General features: G+C 41.0%; 1 protein-coding gene across 1 annotated transcript in view; it reads left to right on the forward strand.

Moving 5' to 3' along the window:
* OPRK1 (opioid receptor kappa 1) overlaps window positions 1–18,271 on the forward strand; it is a 78,140-nt gene continuing 59,869 nt past the window's right edge. The window contains exon 1 of the mRNA XM_080379442.1: window positions 1–18,271. This exon is cut by the window's right edge and continues 41,707 nt beyond it. The gene's annotated coding sequence lies outside the window, so the exon portion shown is untranslated.

Genomic DNA, 18,271 nt, shown 5'->3' on the forward strand with positions numbered 1-18,271 from the left:
TAAGAAAAAAAATTTCAAGAATGGAATTTTTTTTTTTTAGTCTATAGATGAAGATGATGGCTTTAGCGGGGAGCTTTGCCTCCAGTGCAGCTCCAGTGGACCTAAATGATTGCTTGGATCAGCAAAAACCCTTCAGACAGGTGAGGTATGTTGGTGATGGGAGGAGGAAACAAAACAGAAAAAGCACTTCATATGCTGAGTACTTTTCTAAAGCACTCTGTTACATTAGTCACCTATGGGCTGTACAGAAAGTAAGCTGGGAGTTAAAAACAACACAAAAATAAATCTACTCTAGTAAAGTCCATGTATGATAAATGTATAATAGTTGGATATAGTGGGCTTGAAAGTACTCCTACCTTCAAGGAAGGAAAACCTCTCTGTCCAGCTCTAGCTAAGAGGAATGTGCCATTGTAAAGAAAATAAGTGTGTAAATTCACAGTATCCTGCAGGGAAGAAGAAATGCCTTGTCTGGCACATCTTCCTCTTGCTGCTCAGAGTACTGTCAGTGGGCGGTCAACGCTGTGACCTCTTTGCTGCTGGGGCAGGAGTCTGTGCTGAGCTTCTGGGTAAGGGGATGGGCTTCCCGTGTTCAGCCCAAGGAGAAAGCAGACTGAGCCCCTGAGACCTGCCCTTGTTCACAGCGTTGTCTCCATGCCCCCACTTTGCTGGCAGCCCTGCCAGTCCCCTGGCACAAGAGTGAAGGCTGAGGCTCAAGTGGTGTGGAGCCAACGCACAGCCAAGGTATACAGTCACAAACACCCTGGGGAGGTGAGTGGGAAGGTTTCTGTTGCAATGGACACATTTTAGTTACCTAAGTGAGCGTATCTGGTGCAACCTGAGACACCCTGCCAGGTGCTGATGTTTGGGTGACTGAGTCAAGCTGTAGATCAGTGCATGGGAGATGCTTGCTCAGCAACAGTAAAAGGAGCCAAAATACCTGTAAGATACCTGCAGAAGAACAACAGTTTGCTAAAGTGCGTGTGATCTGCCTTTGGGATCATGGTATGTCTAAACATGCCAGTAAACAAGTGAACAGGAGTGTGATCCCTAATCAGCGCAGGGGCCAGGGGATGTGATGGTGTAACCTCTCCTGTATTCTGGTGTCTACTCTCCTCGTGAGAGGTCTGTCTTTCTACAAAATCTCTGATTCTGCTCTGCAACACAGTTGCAAGAAAATGCCTGACGGAAGTAAGAAGGATTTCGTTCAATGAAATAGTTTGTTCATTGAAATAGTGGAAGGTGTCCTAGTGATTTATCTGGAATTTGAGCCAAGCTGCCTCTGTGATGCTGGTCTAGGGCTGGGAGTGATCAGAAGTGTGTGGTGTCAGACTGTGTGCGAGCATATTTGCTGTTTTCAGGTTTTTCTGCACTTGGAAGGAACCTACAGCTTTTTTTTTTTTTTTTTTCCTCCTGTTATAGTCTTGTAGTCCTTTTTTCATCTATGCAAACAGTTTTGTGAACTTTGAGAACAGTCCTCTGTGCATTAAAATGTATTTGCTGTTGAAACGTTAAATCAAACAGTAGCCTGAATGTTTTTAAAGGTCAGAGTTACTGAGGCAAAATGCACATTGCATACACCTTTTTGAATTGGGTTTTTTTTGGTGGTTTTTTGTTTTGTTTTGTTGTTGTTGTTTGTTCTTTTTTTTTTTTTTTCTTTTTACATGGAATCCTGCAGTATATAGACAAGGTTGCAACTAAAACGTGTAGAGTGAAATCTAGTTTTGTCCTACAGGAATTAACAAGCATGATGAAGTTTGCATCTTCCATATACATTTCATAGGTGATTAAGAAGACTACCAGAAAAAGGGTAATGGTCTTTTCTAGGAAAAACCCAGGACAATTAGTAATTCACCTTTCCAGTATTTTCTGCATCCAGCAGCATGTCTGGGGGAAGCGCACCAATGGTTTAAATGAAAGCTGAGGTAGTGCAATTCTGCAACCAGGGCTGAATGATGCAGCAGCTTCTGCAGCTGTGAGGCTCTAAAAAAATGCTTTGGCTGTTATGGCAATAAAACATATTAAACATATATCAGATAAGCAGGCACACTGCAAACATACGTTATTATCTTACATTGGGATGATTCTGGTTTTAGTTATATTTTGTCGGGGGGCTACAGTTAATATGGTACATAACATCTTAATTTGTCTCTTCTGACTGCAAACTATATGTAGATGTAAGTATTTATAATATTTACAATAATCCTAAGTATACATCTGTTTATAAAACAGTAACCAGTAGAACTGAATGGAATTTGAAACTGATGTTTTGGGTATACTGTGTTCTTACTGTACATTCAGGATACAGAATTGCATGCTCAAAAGGGAAAACTGATTCAGTGATAGCATCAGAGATGCAATTGTCCTAGGTATTGCTACTCCAAGTGACAGATACAAAGGCTGAGAGAGTATCAGAGAATTTAATAGCTTTCGCTCAGGGTCAGGTCTTAGCCTGGTAGAGAGGTGTTCAGCTTTTCAGCATGGGGGCACTGATAGCTGCAGGGCTGGCATTGCTTCTCCTTACTGGAGTTCAATTGTCCTTAGAGTGTCGGTTCATAGGTCCATCATCGTCACAAACGGGGGTGGTGGTGTTTATTCTTCTGTTTAATGACCGTTAGCTCCTAGCTCATCAATTTTAAGACCAATCCATCCATCCATCCTGTGTACATTGTATCACAGATTATTTTTTTTTAATTTTCCTTCTTCCTTTCCCTTATTTGCTAATATAAAACAGAGATGATGGTGCAAGGTAATGAATTTGGAGCTTAATATCATAAAAAAGCACTTATTTGATTTTTCCACTGTAGTGATGCAATTAAAAACTGAATCTTTCCTGTACTTGGGAGGGAGAGGATTCTTATAATTTGCATAAGTTTACATTACCAAAAAACAAGACAAAACCTTTAGAATTTAATGTAGATTAGGATTTGAAAAGGATTCATTTTATTTCTCACAGGGATGAACACAGCATGCCATGCTACATGATCATTCACTATCAGCATCAGCAGAGGTTCCTCCAGTTGCTGCTGTGTGTTACTGATAGTAGAAACTATCCGGTGGAGCCGAGTCCTGCAAAATGCTGGATGTGTTCCAGCTCTCCTTTGCTCCCATTGCAAGAAGTGCTCAGCACCTTATGCATCTCAATCAAATTGCTTGTAATTAAGCACTTAGGTCTGTGTCCCACAAGTATTTTAGTTATTTGCTTGCTTTTATTTTGGTTGTTTCTACCTGAAACAAACACAGTATGAAAGAGCAAAAGTTTAACCCATGCCTAAGAGAAGCTGCATTCTTTCTATTAGCCCCTGAATGCGTTATAACTATCTGCTCATAAGTCTTTTTCTAAACTAATATTTCTTTTTGTGTCTACGAGGAATTCATTAACATCCTTATGCTCTGAATCAAAATCATAAAAGAGGCCAGAACCCACCCCAAAACCACAACAAGGCTTTGTGGTGCCACAAATGACTGAGTTATGATTTATTGATTTGGCAGACTATCATCTAGGCCATGTCCAATTTTGTAATTAGAAGTTCTGCAGTATAAGCATCTGATAAGAGCAGAATGTTGATATGCATATGGCGGTGTGCGCAGGGTGTTTCAGCAATTCAGAAAAAATGGTGTGTAAGTCATCTGTGAGGATTCTGGTGGAAGCAATCAGGAGTAAAACCACCATTTGTTTCTGCAGCTGTGAGGTGGTTCATTCATCAGCATATTTTCGTTCTCTTAAAACACAGAAATAATGCATTCAAATCTGAGTACCTCCTTGACTCTTTTAAGAGTGTTTTGCAGAATTTGGTGCTATGGATGATGTATAGATGCATAAAGAATGATGTGATTTGCATGTTTTATGCATGATTGTGAACAGCAGGACTGGTTAAGAGAAATTAACTGCATGTGTTTTTAAATAGACATGAAACATTGGGAAAGCTTTCTTAGAATACTCATATGCTTCACATGCAAAATTTTTTTCTGAAATGTAATTGAAATTGTAATGATTTAAAATTTCACTGAAAGGAGAATGCTGAACAGCCTTCTTAAAACTGAAAATAATTTGTCATCATGGTGAAATCCATTAACTTGATGAAGTGCTACAATCTGGGCAATGTCAAATTATTGTAATTAGCACTTCTGTGATGTAAGCACCCAGGAACAACTGAGCCTCTGTGTTTTGCCTGTTTCTCTGCATTTTTATTCATTTATTCTGCTGGATGAGACCCTCCAGCTCTTATGAATGTCCACTGTAGCTCAACCCCCTCAAAACATTATTGTGCAATATTTTAAAGTTACATAAAGTCAAAATGATACCCAAACTGTACACCAAAATTTATGAGTGGAGAGCCAGAACCTCTTGTTGTTGAAACTTCGTGTGTCATATGGGGCAGCAAAATGAGTCATGTGAAATGCCTTTCCCCTCTGCCGTGGGTTCTGCACAACCTGTGCTGCTTCTGTCTGCTGGCGGTAAAAGAGAGGTCGTCGGCAAACCAAACCTTGTGGCTTGTCACTGTGGATGAGCAGCTTCCCTCTGTGTATCACAAAGGAGCTGAAACCATTGGTGCTGTGCACCACAGGGCCTTGACTCTTCGTATGCCCGGTGGCCATATTGCACGATCCCAGGGGAATGAACAGACGTTTTAAACCTGTTCACTGTAAAAACATATGGGGTGAGGTGTAATGCAGAAGGCAAAATATTTCAGTTCCAGTTAGCCCTGGATTAAGATTTATGTGTGTTATTAGAGAGCTGCTGAGAGCACACAGCTTTTCTTTGAGGCAGGGGGGCAGCTCTCGTTTTACCATGAATACGTGTTTGCCAAGTGAGGAAGGCAACCCTTGCCTGTTTTTATCAGAGTGGGTTTTGCTGAGCTGAACTGTCCTGAAAGCCTGAATAGGGCAAACGGCAGCTGCTGTGGCTGAAGCCAAAACAGCTCATTCAGGCAGGAAGCACAGGATGTTTTAGAAAACTGAGGGCTTCTTGTAGCGTTTTATTCATGATTAAGAGCTAGCTTGGAGAGGAGGGCAGAGTAAATAGGGTGCTGCTGGTGGGGAAATGGGGAATAATGCGACTGCAGAATCATTAGGAGACAATTTAGAGACCTTTATGTAGGCAGTGGTTCCCCCTCCTTCTCAAGAGATACGTGCACATGTGCCACAACCTTGATTAGCCTTGATGATATCTTGCCTCCTTGGCATCATGCCTTAAAGGGGAACAGAGGCTCTCACCTGGGTGGCTGAGGCACTGGGAGCAGGTTGGAGACATACCCTAGCCCCTCATGACCCATCGCTGTTTGAGCAAGGCACGCACTACGCCCACCAGCACGGCAGGTCTGGGTGTGCTGTGCCCACACGTGCGTGCTGCTCCACGTGTTTCTGCACCCCAGCAGGCTGCCAAGGTGTTGGTGTGAGTTGAGGACCTCAGCCTGGTCATTGCCTCCTGACCAAAGACCCTGGGGCAGAGGCAGAGAGAAGCAGAGGCCAGCCCTTCACAGGTGAGCTTGCTGTCCACCTTCTTAACAAGCTGTCCCCAAAGCCATGGCTGTGACACGGAGAAGTTGTCACCTGACATGCACCCAAACCCCGCAGGGGCACAGAGCACACCCCTCAAACCTCCCCTCACGGAGGAGGATAAATAGATACACAGAGGCGAAAGGATTTTACTAATCTTTAAGAATATCTCAGTGTTCTTGGAATTGTGTGTGTTGTCAGACTTAAAATCTTTAGCAGAGGAATGGGTAGGCAGTAAGATTAGGGTATTCACAGGTTTCCCAGTGGCTTCTGTCAAAATAAACATTATTTTATTAACAGAGCAAGCAGTAATGCCTACGTATTGTATAAAAAAATGACTATATTTTCCCTGTGTATTGCGACAACTTTGAGGTAAGAACGTAATCATTTAATTACATATATATTTCTTACAGTAAATAGGTTACGTTTTAAAAAAATCCTAAGTGACTTATGGATCTAGATTTACTTTTGTAAAACCTTAAGTATTAGAAATGTGAGTTTCTTTGGAAATCAGGGGTATTTAGGCTCCAGAACTACTTACATGCTTCTAAAATTGTATTTAATGATTTGAAAGATAAGTGGTTTACAGATAAACTATTAATTCTGAATTGAACAGCATTTTAGGCTAATGTTAAGATTATTATGAGGTGTCCCTAAATCTAATAAGGTAAATAAGTTTATAATTACACCCATGATTATCTTGATATATTTACATAAATATGTGAAGTATTTTAAATGCCCATTATGGGTTATGTTTCCAGTGTCCTTAAAAAAAATATCTGATATATTCTAACTATGTACTGTCAGAACTACTCTCAAGCACTCATACCCATACACACCATTTCACTAAATGCTTTTAATGCTGTTGTGAAAAGCTTCTTTTTAGGAATTAAATATGTTCTTATTCTTCACAGGAATGAGCCCTTCCCCTTCCTAGGCAAAAGATGAAGCTCGTAATCCGAAGGTTGCTTAGGAGGTTTTTTTTTTTCTGTTAAAAGCCTTTTTTTCAGATCAGGTATGTAAAACACTTTCTCATGGGTGTGGTTAATGCTCTAATCATGGGGACCTTCTCAGGATCTTGGTCATGCTGGCATGGAGAAGCTGAGGGGCCCCCTGTTCTGCAGCTGGATATTCCACTGGGAAACTGCAAAGTCTTTCTCCATGATGAGTGTTACTTAACTTGACATATTTCTAGGAAAAATTTTGGAACAGAAACTTTCAAACAATGCACTGGAGAATCTGCAGCCAGTGTTTGTAGCAGCTGCTGTTACCACAGCATTGCCTGCAAGCCCCACATCACTTCTAACATGCTCAGATGCTCTGCACAGGGGAGAGTCCTTTCCTTGGAGGATCTTTCCAGGGACTGGAGAAACAATCAAAAGGCAGTAGGAGCAGAGCCTGGCAGCAGCTTGGACTGCTGGTGTGTGCCAGGCTTGGACCTTACTTGTTATGTTATCTGCAGAAATTACTTGGGGAGCCATAGGGAGCTTCTCTGCACAGAACTGAGAAGTTTTGTCCTTGCTTTTACAGCACTCACGCATTCCCCTCCTCACCCATACCTTCACAGTGAATATTGCAAAGTCCAAGAGGGGTCTTACAGATTTAACTGTCATTGCAGGGGCCAAGGGCCAACATTTAGACACTGGTGTTGCATTTGTTTTATGCCTGTTGAGCAGACCATAGCTAGGTGGTAGCTAGTATGGTTGTTAAACCAGGTCTACCTTGCTTGTGGAGCTCAGTCTGATGTAAAAGTGAATATTCTTTTCCACCTACAAAAAGTGATCTTAGAACATACTTTCTGAGACTGCAATACTGTATGCATGTGTCCATTAGATCCCCCAAACAAGTGGATAAGGTGCTTCTTGGGCTGGAGGGAAATCTTTTTCCATTCTGCTTGATTTTGCACGAGGAACCGATTTCCGATCTGTCTCCTAGGGAAACGTGACAACTACAGAACTACTGGATACTCTGTAGGGAGCCTCTGAGTCTGTTCTGCAACTGTCCCACTCACTGCAACAAGTATGTGAACATAAATCTGCCACTTCCAAGGTGAGTACTTCAGGCTTTTGAGAGGATCATTTTCATGCCAGAAATGTTTCATGGCAATACAGAAAGAGATACTGTAATTTAGAAAAGACAAGGTGCTATTTAATACAAAATATGTCTGCCTTTAATCACTTTAAAATTGAAATCAGAATAATGGATATTACAACAATATAATATCTGAATATTACAGTAATAGCTCTGTATGTTCTGGGTTATTATCAACTTTCATGAAATACAGAAAAGATAATATATTTATAGATGAAGAAATATAATTTAAAATGCAATTCTAAACAACATTGTGGGGTTGTAAGTTAAAGGAAGACAAACTCAATGGGTTACCAGATCATTATTTTGAAATCGAGCAGAAGTTTCTAAATCTTTTTCATGCTAACTGAACCATCCAGGGTTCAGCAAGTCCAATGTCCACAGGGATTTACACTTGTGACCACCTCTTACATATGCATGAATATCTTAAAAACTTGCAGAAGCTTGCTCATGAGTGGTCACTCTGTGATTGCGAGGTCAGGCTCCATAATGAAGTTAATGGGCTTTTAGCTTGTGTATGAGGCGAACTACACATTACCCAAAGGGTCTGTGCCTTGTTCCGATCCACAGGACTCAAGACCGTTCCTGACAACGATGTGCCCTGCTGGGAAAGGCTTAGGGGGGGATCAAGATCTTAAATGTATCTTTGTGAGTTTCCGTTGCTCTGACTTTTTGTGATAGGGCTCTATGGGTTCCAGGTGGCTGATGGACAGCCTAGTCCTGGGGCTGGGTGGATGATGCCCACCAGAAGTCATAGCCTGTGCAAGGATGTTGTGAAGATGGCCACAGGAAAAAAATCCCTGTCTGGATTCTGATATTTCTAGGTGTTATGGGAATTACATATGAAAACAATGACTTCAAGATGCTGCTGTTCAACAGCAGATGGAATTAGCTTTCATTTATTTATTTTCACTCATAACACTTCATGACAAATAGACTTGCTCCCTCTCCAGGGCAATTTAGAAATAATGGAAAAATCCCACTCCTCATTTTCTTCTTCTTTTGACTGGATATAGGTCTGGTAAGTTAATTTTTGATAGTCACTGTCATTACACTGAACTCATTGTATCAACTCATAGATCAGATTGGATTCTTGTATGTAGATGGCACTCTGCTTTAGTCAAATAGATTTTTTAAAATTTTTTTAAGATAATTTCTGAAGCTATTGCCCAAAGAAACATGTCATATGTGTTTTTTTGGTAAGAAACATTCTAATAAATTGAAACACAGATATATCTTCAGAAAAGGAAACTTGAACAAAACCTTTATCTCACCATGCAGTAAGCCTTCCTTTCAAATGCAAACGTAAGTTCATCAGTTACAAATTAGCTGTTATTGCACAATTTATGAGGTAAATAAACATGAAATTAAATAAAGTACATAGCTTGTCTAAGTTATTGTCAGTACTGTCTTTAATAACTAGCAGAAGAGAGATGCAGTTTGCAAATCATAGATGCTATTCCATTATAGTGTTCGGAAACTGTTTTTTTCTACTCCTCCAGAGGCAAGAAGTTTGGTTCAAAAATAGAAGTGGAAAATTGTTCTATGACAGAGGGCACAAGAACAACTTCCCCTGGCAGGTCCAGCTGATGCTGCAGTGGTTCAGTGCAGGTCCTGCTGCAGGGCGGCTGTGTGTCCCCTGGGAACCCATCCCTTGTCAGGCTGAACAGGGGTAGGGCACTGGGTGGACTAGAACTAAAAGGCTTTGATTGTGTGGTTATGTGAGGTTTGAGGGGATGTACCCCATTGCGATTCTGCAGACAACAGAATATAATATTTTCATCTGGAAGGAACCTACAATGATCATCTGGTCCAACTGCCTGACCAATTCAGGGCTGACCAAAAATTAAAGCCTGTTGTTAAGGGCATTGTCCAAATGGCTTTTAAACACCGACAGGCTTGAGGCATCGACCACACCTCAAAGGAGCCTGTTCCAGTGTTTCACCACCCTTTTAGTAAAGAAATATTTCCTAATATCAAGTCTGAATCAGAACCAGAGTAGCTCTCTGACAAATCCCATGTCATCATTGCCTCTTATGCATCTATAAAAAGGGATTTTGAGTTATAATTCAAGCATACACATGAAATGGCAACTGAAATTCTGCTCCATCAAAGATGACAGGAAAACTCTAGCAGTGAGAAATCACAGACAAAAAGGACTGTTTTCTGAAAGAATGAGATATTGCTCCCAGGTAACTCCATAGGATTGCTTCAGTGGTCTTGCAGGGTTTTTCTGGTAAATATATTTCCTTCTGTGAAAGTGCAGAACAGAGGCCATGGTGTAAATACATATATATATATATATATATATGTATTTTTATTTTTATTTTTTTCCCCCTCCATAGAGACTGGATGCTGGATTTTTTACACTGACAGTGCTTTTTCCCCCGGGGAGTGCCAATTTTATCTTCTGGTATAAGGTGAAACTGTTTTGCATTTTTGAATTAGGCTGAATATGAATCAGCCAATTTCGTGTTTCAAGAAAATTTTGCTTGGTGTTGCCTGCTTGTATTTTAGTCCTTAAGTTGTATATTTGCTTTCTGATGCTTCCTAAGCTTGGAAAACTCCCTTATATACCTTGCCTGTGTCTCCTTTGCATCTAAAGAGCTCATAAGCTTTGATGAGCTCTGTAAGGAAGTTACTGAATGTCACCCTGGGTATTGCAAAATCACCACATATAAGACAAAAGAGTTGAGAAAATCTGTAGATTTGACAAAATGTCCTTTATCTTGCAGCTGTAAGACTCTGTTGTAGATGATGACTGTTGTATGTGTTTGGAGTATGCTTCCCACCCTTTCACTTAGCCACACTCTTGAACCCTATTGCTGTATTCTGGGATCCTCTTTGGGTGGTGTTATATGAAAGCTTGACCTTCTGGATGGACTTTGACCCCTTTTTCTGGGTGCTGTGGCTGTACACAGACCTTTGGGCTTGTGTGAGGTAACTAACAGCTGGAGAGAGCATCTGAGCCCTGGCATCCCACTCCTGTAATTTGCCATCTCCCTGTTGAGCTGGTATCTTACTGTGCTTAATCTGTTTCTCCCTGGACATCAGAGTTTTAGCTCTGGCGCTGGAGGCTGGGTTAACATAGAGGGGTACATCTCATTTCTGTACTTTGAAATCAATCTCGCTACTTGTTTGGGCTTATGAGACCTTTCTCTTACCTGACCTAATATGCCTGCAGCCCTACCCACCAAGTGGCTTGTCTTAAAATAAATTAATTCATATCAAAAGCACTGAGATCTTCCAAATGTGGTAGAGAGCAGCCAGACACACACAAGGGCAAGTAGTGTCTGTCTGGGGGGAAAACCTTCCATATGTGCACTTAACATTCCTTTGGAGAACGGGGTTTCACTTTCAAGGGTGGAAGAGGCTATTTGAATATTTTAAGGATAAATCAGAGAGGTGCAGGTCTGGACCTTATCATCCTAAGTAACTATATCACCAATAAGAGGGGGAGAAAGTTTTCTATCCATGAAACAGTAAAGCAGGGGCTACACTGCCTTGCTATCCTTGATGCTTCCAGTAAGTGTATTATGAGCTTCTGGTAAGGTTATTGCAATATTAATAATGACATTTGTTTAAACATATCCTGGTGCAGTGCTCTGTGCTGATTAATTCTGATCTCTAGTGTTGCTGGAAAAGATCATCACCAAATTTCCTACTTGATCTGACTGAGGAAAGGCTGAGCCAGACAAGTCTATACTTATAAGCTGTAGAAGGACAGTCTTTTCATGTGGAGATTCTTTGGAAACAACAACAAGAGAAAAAGAGAAAAACCACATTTTATCCTCCTTTTTTTAAATACAACAGGAACTTGGTAAAACATTCAATGTTGTGCCCAAACTGATTTTCTGCACTGCTAATCCCCTTCCTTAAGGGGTTGTGTCTAACAAGCACATCATGGCCAAGGAAAGCTCATGAGTATGCAGGATCCAGGTGATGTGAACCAGACACCAGAGTATGAGTGTGTAACCGAGAAGCTCACAGGATAGCCTTGTTTCTGAAAAATAAACACATTACTGGTGCTAAAATGGCCTGACTACACTTCTAGCACGGATAGCTTGGCTGCTTGAAATCTCTACATTTTCATTACTATAAACCCAAAAATTTTCTTAGAGCAGTATGAATTGCCATCCTTTTGCATTTCTCAGTTTCTTCTTCGGAAAGTTGTTCAAACTTTAATTTGACTACGTAATTAAAGCAAGCACTATGGTATTGAAAAGAAACTTTTCATTTGCCTTTAAATTTGAAACTGGAAAACAAGTGAGCATGGAACAAGATTACCCTTTGCAAAGTTAAAGCACTGGTAACTTTCCAAAGGAGTAACAAATTTAAGAACTTTTTGACAGGCAAAGAAATCTAATTTCTTCATTTCAGTCGGTGACTGTTCCCTCATCCTCGGTTTGTTCAGCTCCATTTTTCATCTACTTCTGCCATGCTGTTTGTTGCTAAAAACATTCTTTTATTTGAGAAACACCCTTAAACAGTTCTATGGATCTACCAGTTGTGTTGGGTCTGTCTGAGCCCCTTAGCACCCTCCTAGTGCTGCGCTTGTGTTGGTAGCTGGAAAGGTGGTGATAACGCACCAGTGTCTTGGCTACTGCAGAGCAGCGCTCGCACAGCATCAGGGCTGTCTGCCCAACCTTCCCCCCATCCTCACCAGCAGGCTGGGGGTGGGCAAGATCTCGGGAGGGGACATAGCCAGGACAGCTGGCCCAAAGTGACCAAAGGGCTATGTCACACCATATGATGTCTGCTCAGACATAAAGCTAAGAGAAAGGAGGAGGGGATGGGGGGATGGGGCAGTTGTTATTTATGGTGTTTTTCTTCCAGAGAAACTACTACATGTACTGAAGCCCTGCTTCCCGGGAAGTGGCCAAACATCATCTGAAGATGGGAAGTAGAGAATAACATCTTTTCCTTCACTTCTGCAGACATGACAATTGCTATTGCTTCATTAAACTGACTTTATCTTGTCCTTGAAGGGTTTTTTTCCATCTTATTTTCTCTTCCCCGGTTCTGCTGAGCAGGGGAGTGGTGGAGCATCTTGGTGGGCACCTGGCATTCAGCCAAGGTCAACCCACCACACCAGTGAACATTAAAAGCATGCTGGGACAATCCTCCTATTTGTAGATGTTCAGAGTGTTTTTCTGTGGCATGTACTCTGGTACTGTTTTTCAGGCTTAAGATAAAAGGTCTGCAATTTTCTGCCAAAATAATTCCAATCTATTTCAGTGTAATTGCATCAGGAGTTGGTAGCTTGAGCATAGCTGTCTGCTCAGGCCCTTTTAGCTAGAGCAGATTTTAGAGCAGTGATATTCTTCTGGCCTGAGGGTTATTTCTGGTCTAAAAGACTTCAATAAGTCCTCTGAAAAGACTACAAAACTGTTAAAAAAACCTATCCCACCCTAAAAAACCCAGAACACTGATAATCCCCATGTAGGTATGCATGAATAAGGTAAATAGGAAGGAAATAAAGTTCATCTGAATGAAGGATTAGAATTCAACTTAGTTTTCACCTGTTATAAATTAAAATCGTCATGGTATCAGACCATGGGACGGCAGCTGGATTGTCTTTTAGAGCAGTCAGGTAGTTCTTAGGTTTCAAGAATACTGAGGAACGCTGTTGTTGGGCACTCTTTTTACGTGTCCTTCTCGGTGAAGGTTGGAAGGCAGCAGCTTTGCCAGATGTGCTGGGCTGTGCATCATTGCAGGATTTCCTCCTGTAAGACATTGCTTGCTATGGAAGGACATGACCGCGTGGCAGTGGTCTGCAATAGTTACTCTTCAATAACCTTTCAATAAGTTGACTTTCTTCAATGAAATCAAATAAAGGGGCCATTAGCGTGTCAAACCGGAGTGGAGGCATGGGCAGGGGAGCTTGATACTCATTGCTTAATGTGCTTTTGTTTCACACCTGAGGGCTTTTCTTCTTTCCCCTTGACAATGGTTTCCCTGGGTAGGCAAGCCCCCATTCACTGCCTCGGAGGTGGCTGAGCTGAGCAGCTTTAGGAAGTCTGGTCTCATCTCTCTGATGAGAACTGGGACTGGAAATAGAAAGGAGCTGCTTCAGTGTGCGTGTTAAATAGGTGTCTCTAAAAAACCTTTTCTGTACTGGATACCTCAGTACATGCCTGGAAACTTTATCCCTTACCAGCCCTCCCACCTTCCCCAAGACTGGCACAATATTGAAAAGACTCAACAAATCCTGGGTCCTAGGCCAGCTGCAGGAGCTCTCCCATCCTTTCATCTTAGTGGATTTTTTTACTTTTTTGGGAATGAAAAATGCTTGTGTCTAACTTCGAGTAGGGGAGACTTTGTACATTCTGCCTGTTCATTGTCAGAAGTACTTCTGCCATACCTTGTGACTGCTTTATCCTAATGGATATCATCATGTTGTGTATTGCCTGAAGCTCTTCTATCTTGGTTATCAGCATTGTTATAGTCCCTTTCTTTTGTAACTGTTTTGTTGTTGCTGAAAAATGAAGATGCAGGACAGTGACTGAAAAGTCAGTTGCATTCAGGTCTCCTGATGATTATCTGTCTTCAATTTTGTGACTCAAAAAGTCTTTGCAATCTTGCAGCAAACTGAGCTTCCATGATTTGCACTGTGATCATCTTAACAGAGAAGCATAGTCCATGTTCTCGGTGTGGTCACGGACTCTTTTTACAAGGGCCAGAAAGCAGAAGATAGCTTGTTTTTAAATTGTTTCAGACATGCAGAACAATGAGCCAACTGATTAATAAAGTTCTGGTTTGTCTCTCTGAGACCCCCTGTCCCCACAACAGAAACCCCACACTTGTTCCTCTAAAATGAATCTGGAACAAAAGCTTGAAACGATATTTTATCTCAAAATTGCAAAGGGGTTTTGAAAGCTTGCATTAAAGTCCCTGTGTGTCTCTGGCTTACCAGGCTGTAAAGGCAGCTCTCCAGCCTCCTATATCAAAGTCCTGAAAAAAAGATAATCATAAAGCCTTCCCTCTGCCATCCATAAGTGTTCAAACACATTGAGGGAGCCATCCTAAAATTTCATCATACACTGTTTTGATTGACATGACAGGCTGTTTAAAGTTAACAAAAGTTTGTATGATTTTAATTTTTAAAGGAAGCTGAACTGGTCAAAATCTTTTGAACAATTTTTTGTCCTCCTCCCAAGTTTGGTCAGAAAATGTCTCCCAAAGGGTTTGTGTCTGTGTCTCTGTAGAATAGAATAGGTTAAACTTGTCTCTAAAAGCCTGTAAAATTCAACCTGGAGATCGTGGTCAGGTTCAGGAGAAGATTTACTTGCCCCAGAATAGCAAATAGGACAGTGGGCTGGGGCATCAGCTGTACCTGCAGCCAGCACCGCGGGCTTTTGAGGCAGAAGAAAGGGCTGAGTGTGGGTATTTTGTTTTCAACTTGCTATGATGATGGAGGCAACATTGTTTACGTCTGTTTTAGATTGGGATTCCTGCTCGGGCTGACAAGGCCTGTTTGGTCTGGAAGGGAGAATATGGACCCATCCTGCATGGATTTGGGATAATGTTTTCAGCCCTTCATAATACAGATAAATGGCTCTTAGTCACTTTTGGTTTTCTATCTGAATGTCTGCTGTGGGCCTGCTCTCATACTGCAGTGTGGTGGTTCCCTCACTCACCTGTTCCTTTAGTTATGCTCTGAACAAAATCTCCTTTTAACAATATTTGCCTTGGGCATACTGAGCTTTCATCTCTCCCTACAGTGTAGAATCAAGGGTTTCTCTAGGCTTTAGATATATTACATGCAGAGAGATAATGCTAGCTCCATGACAACACCAAGCATTTACAGTCTCAGAGGAACTGATCTTGGTAATGCATCAACTTGGGCAGACAGCTGCGGCGTTGCAGCAGGAGAAATCCCCCAGGCACACAGCCTCGTCCGTCCCCACAGCTCCAGTGAGACATGCCAGCAGCCTGTGGGTGTTGCAGAGTCAGAGCTTCCCACAGCTGTCTTCCTGCGGTTACAAGCCCACAAATAAGGTCCCCCCAGGGTCTACAGAGCTGCCCCAAGTCTTTCACATGCAGCTCCTCAGTGTGAAGGAAACCATCTCGGTTTTGGAAAACTTCTCTCTAATCATTTCCTTCACACCCTCAGTAAACAGCTTCACATTCAGGTGTCTTCTTAGATGTTTCACTGCCTAATATATTTTCTTTTCTCCCCAGTGGTAGAAAAATTAATGGACTGATGCTGGGATGGTGCTGGTTACTGCTACGCATTGATGGGTGGCCACAGGGGAGAAGCTCTTTTCGTCGGAGACAGATGCTGCCTGTGGGTGCATCCTCAGGGAATAAGGGATGGAGGGGAGCGCAGCGGAAATGCAGTCCTGCTTCTGCTGCATGTTCAGAAATGAAGCATTGAAGTCCTCCCAAATGCTGAGCAGGCATTCTCTGAGCTGTGATGCTGCTTTCTTGCTGAACTGAGAGCAGCAACGTATGTTCATGTGTAGCTCAAAGTGTTGATGCATCTTGCTGGATTAGAGCAAAAGATGTCTCTTGTTTCTGCTTTCTTTTTTTGTCTTTTTCCTTTCAGTTTGTCTTGAATGCCATGGGTGTAAAGACCTGTTGGTTAAGAATGCCATGCGCAATTTTTTCATATTGATTTATTGTTTTCCTTTCTTTGAAGAAAAGTGACAGAAAACCCATGTGAAGAATGAGGTTTCCATATAGCAAAAATTGAATGCTGTTACACTTTTGGAAGCTTTAAATACACAGAATTACGATACTTGCCTGTGTAAGATTTACTGTTGACTCTCTACTCCCTCTCTTATGACACAGAGGCAAAGCCTCATAGACCAAATATCACTGAAACTGTATCCTTGGGTAACTTTGCTGTTTACGTAAGCACATTTTTAAAGACATGCTTCAGACAGTAATGAGCATTACAGTACATCTCAGAGCACAGGATAATTCTATTTTAATTACAGAGGGTAGTTCTTCATTACTGAATGCTCAGAGAAAAGTGCAAAAGAAATCTGATTTTCATGCTGTTATAATTAAAGGAAATACAAAATTAAAACCAAAACCAAACTACATAATCACAAGTTTGAATTAATAGCAAGGGAAATATTTTGCTTATTAAAAATAAAAAAGACTGAAATACCAGAAATGAGACAATGCACCCTGTAAAGAGCTAATATATGAGGAGACAACATGAATGGATGTCCCTAGTTTTGTTTCTTTGTCTCTTTTTTTCTGTTCATCCTGCTTTTCCCTTTCCTTCTCACGTATTTACTATATGAATTGTCTCTTTGTAGTCAAAAGGATTTGGAGTTAAATTGCTTCAACAGCAAAGTCATAAATTGCACTTAAGTTCCTGTGCAGTGGGGGGCGGCTTGCAGAAACAATGTCTAATTTTTGTTCATCACCTTTAGAATGTAAAAGGGACAGTTTATGCAAATAGTGCTTTTAGTTGGTCAAAATACTGCTTTTACTAATGTGCTTTTCTGTTTTCTGCAGTTAAAGCATTGACTGTCCATATGCTAAGTGCACCACTATGTCTGAATGTCCTACTTTTAGAAACAAAAATTTTAGTGCTACAGACTGTAAAGTACAAATTTCTGTTGAAGTATTTCTTAAACTGAATTGATTTTTAATTTTTTGATTAGATCTTATTCTTCTTCAGAATTTAGTAAAAGTTTTTCAGTCAATCGTAAGAACAATACTGACCTAGATACGGTCCTGCTCTTTGATTGGTATCATTGCATGTAGGTGTACAGGGATATTACAGGACTAAATAATTTGTTTTTAACTTAAAGCAAGTGAGCTGAACTTCTAGCAAGAAAAATGACATTGCTCTGTCTTTCAAGTTGTTTTATACTATTCCTTTCTCTAGAAACATTTGGGTGTTTAGTTTGTCTGGTCTTGAATAGGTTGTTTCAGAAGAAACTTAACTCTCTGTCTGGAAGTTGAATTAGACTGTCTGTAGAGCACTTGTGTCTGAATTTTTGCTTATTTTAAAGATAAAGAAAACTTTTCCCACACAGACTTTGCACAACAGAACTTATGGTAGAAATACCACCTATGCAAAAATGTATTAGCAGCGTAGTTCCAGCCAGTCAGACTTATGTAGCACACTTACTGCCCTCAAAGCAATTTCTTCATTGTGTTCACCAAATAAAGCAGGCATCCTGAGGAGAATGCAATTGCATTACTTAAACACATTAATATGGTACCCAGGAGGCTTGCCTGGAGACTATATAGGTCATCTCAATTTTGGCATTTTTGATGTTGAATGATTGGATCTGGAAACTAAAATATTTTTATCTGAATTACTCTATGTGGAGTTATTACTACTATTGTTCTTATTATCTTTAATTTATCAAGGAAAAAAATTCCCAAGGTTGGCTTTTCCCTCTGTTTCACCAAATACATCTGACACTCAGGTAAGTGTAAAAATGTGGTGGGGATGACAAATGGACTGCTCTTACTTTGCATTTTCGAGGGATTTCTAGGAGGGATGGGCTGACTAAGTTTCTTCTCCATGTGATATCCTCAGCTGAGGACACTGGGTATGTGTGCAGGATTTGGTTTCCATCCCTCTTCTCCATCAGGGTGAGCATTATATACACAGAAAATTACTCCTGTTTTATGTATATCATGGCTGCATGTGGTGGTGCTTGGCATTCTGGAAGATCTTCTTCATGATTTAAGTTGCCTGAAATCA

Source organism: Falco punctatus (assembly GCF_963210335.1).
Source record: "Falco punctatus genome assembly, chromosome: 3".
Classification (NCBI taxonomy): Eukaryota; Metazoa; Chordata; class Aves; order Falconiformes; family Falconidae; genus Falco; species Falco punctatus.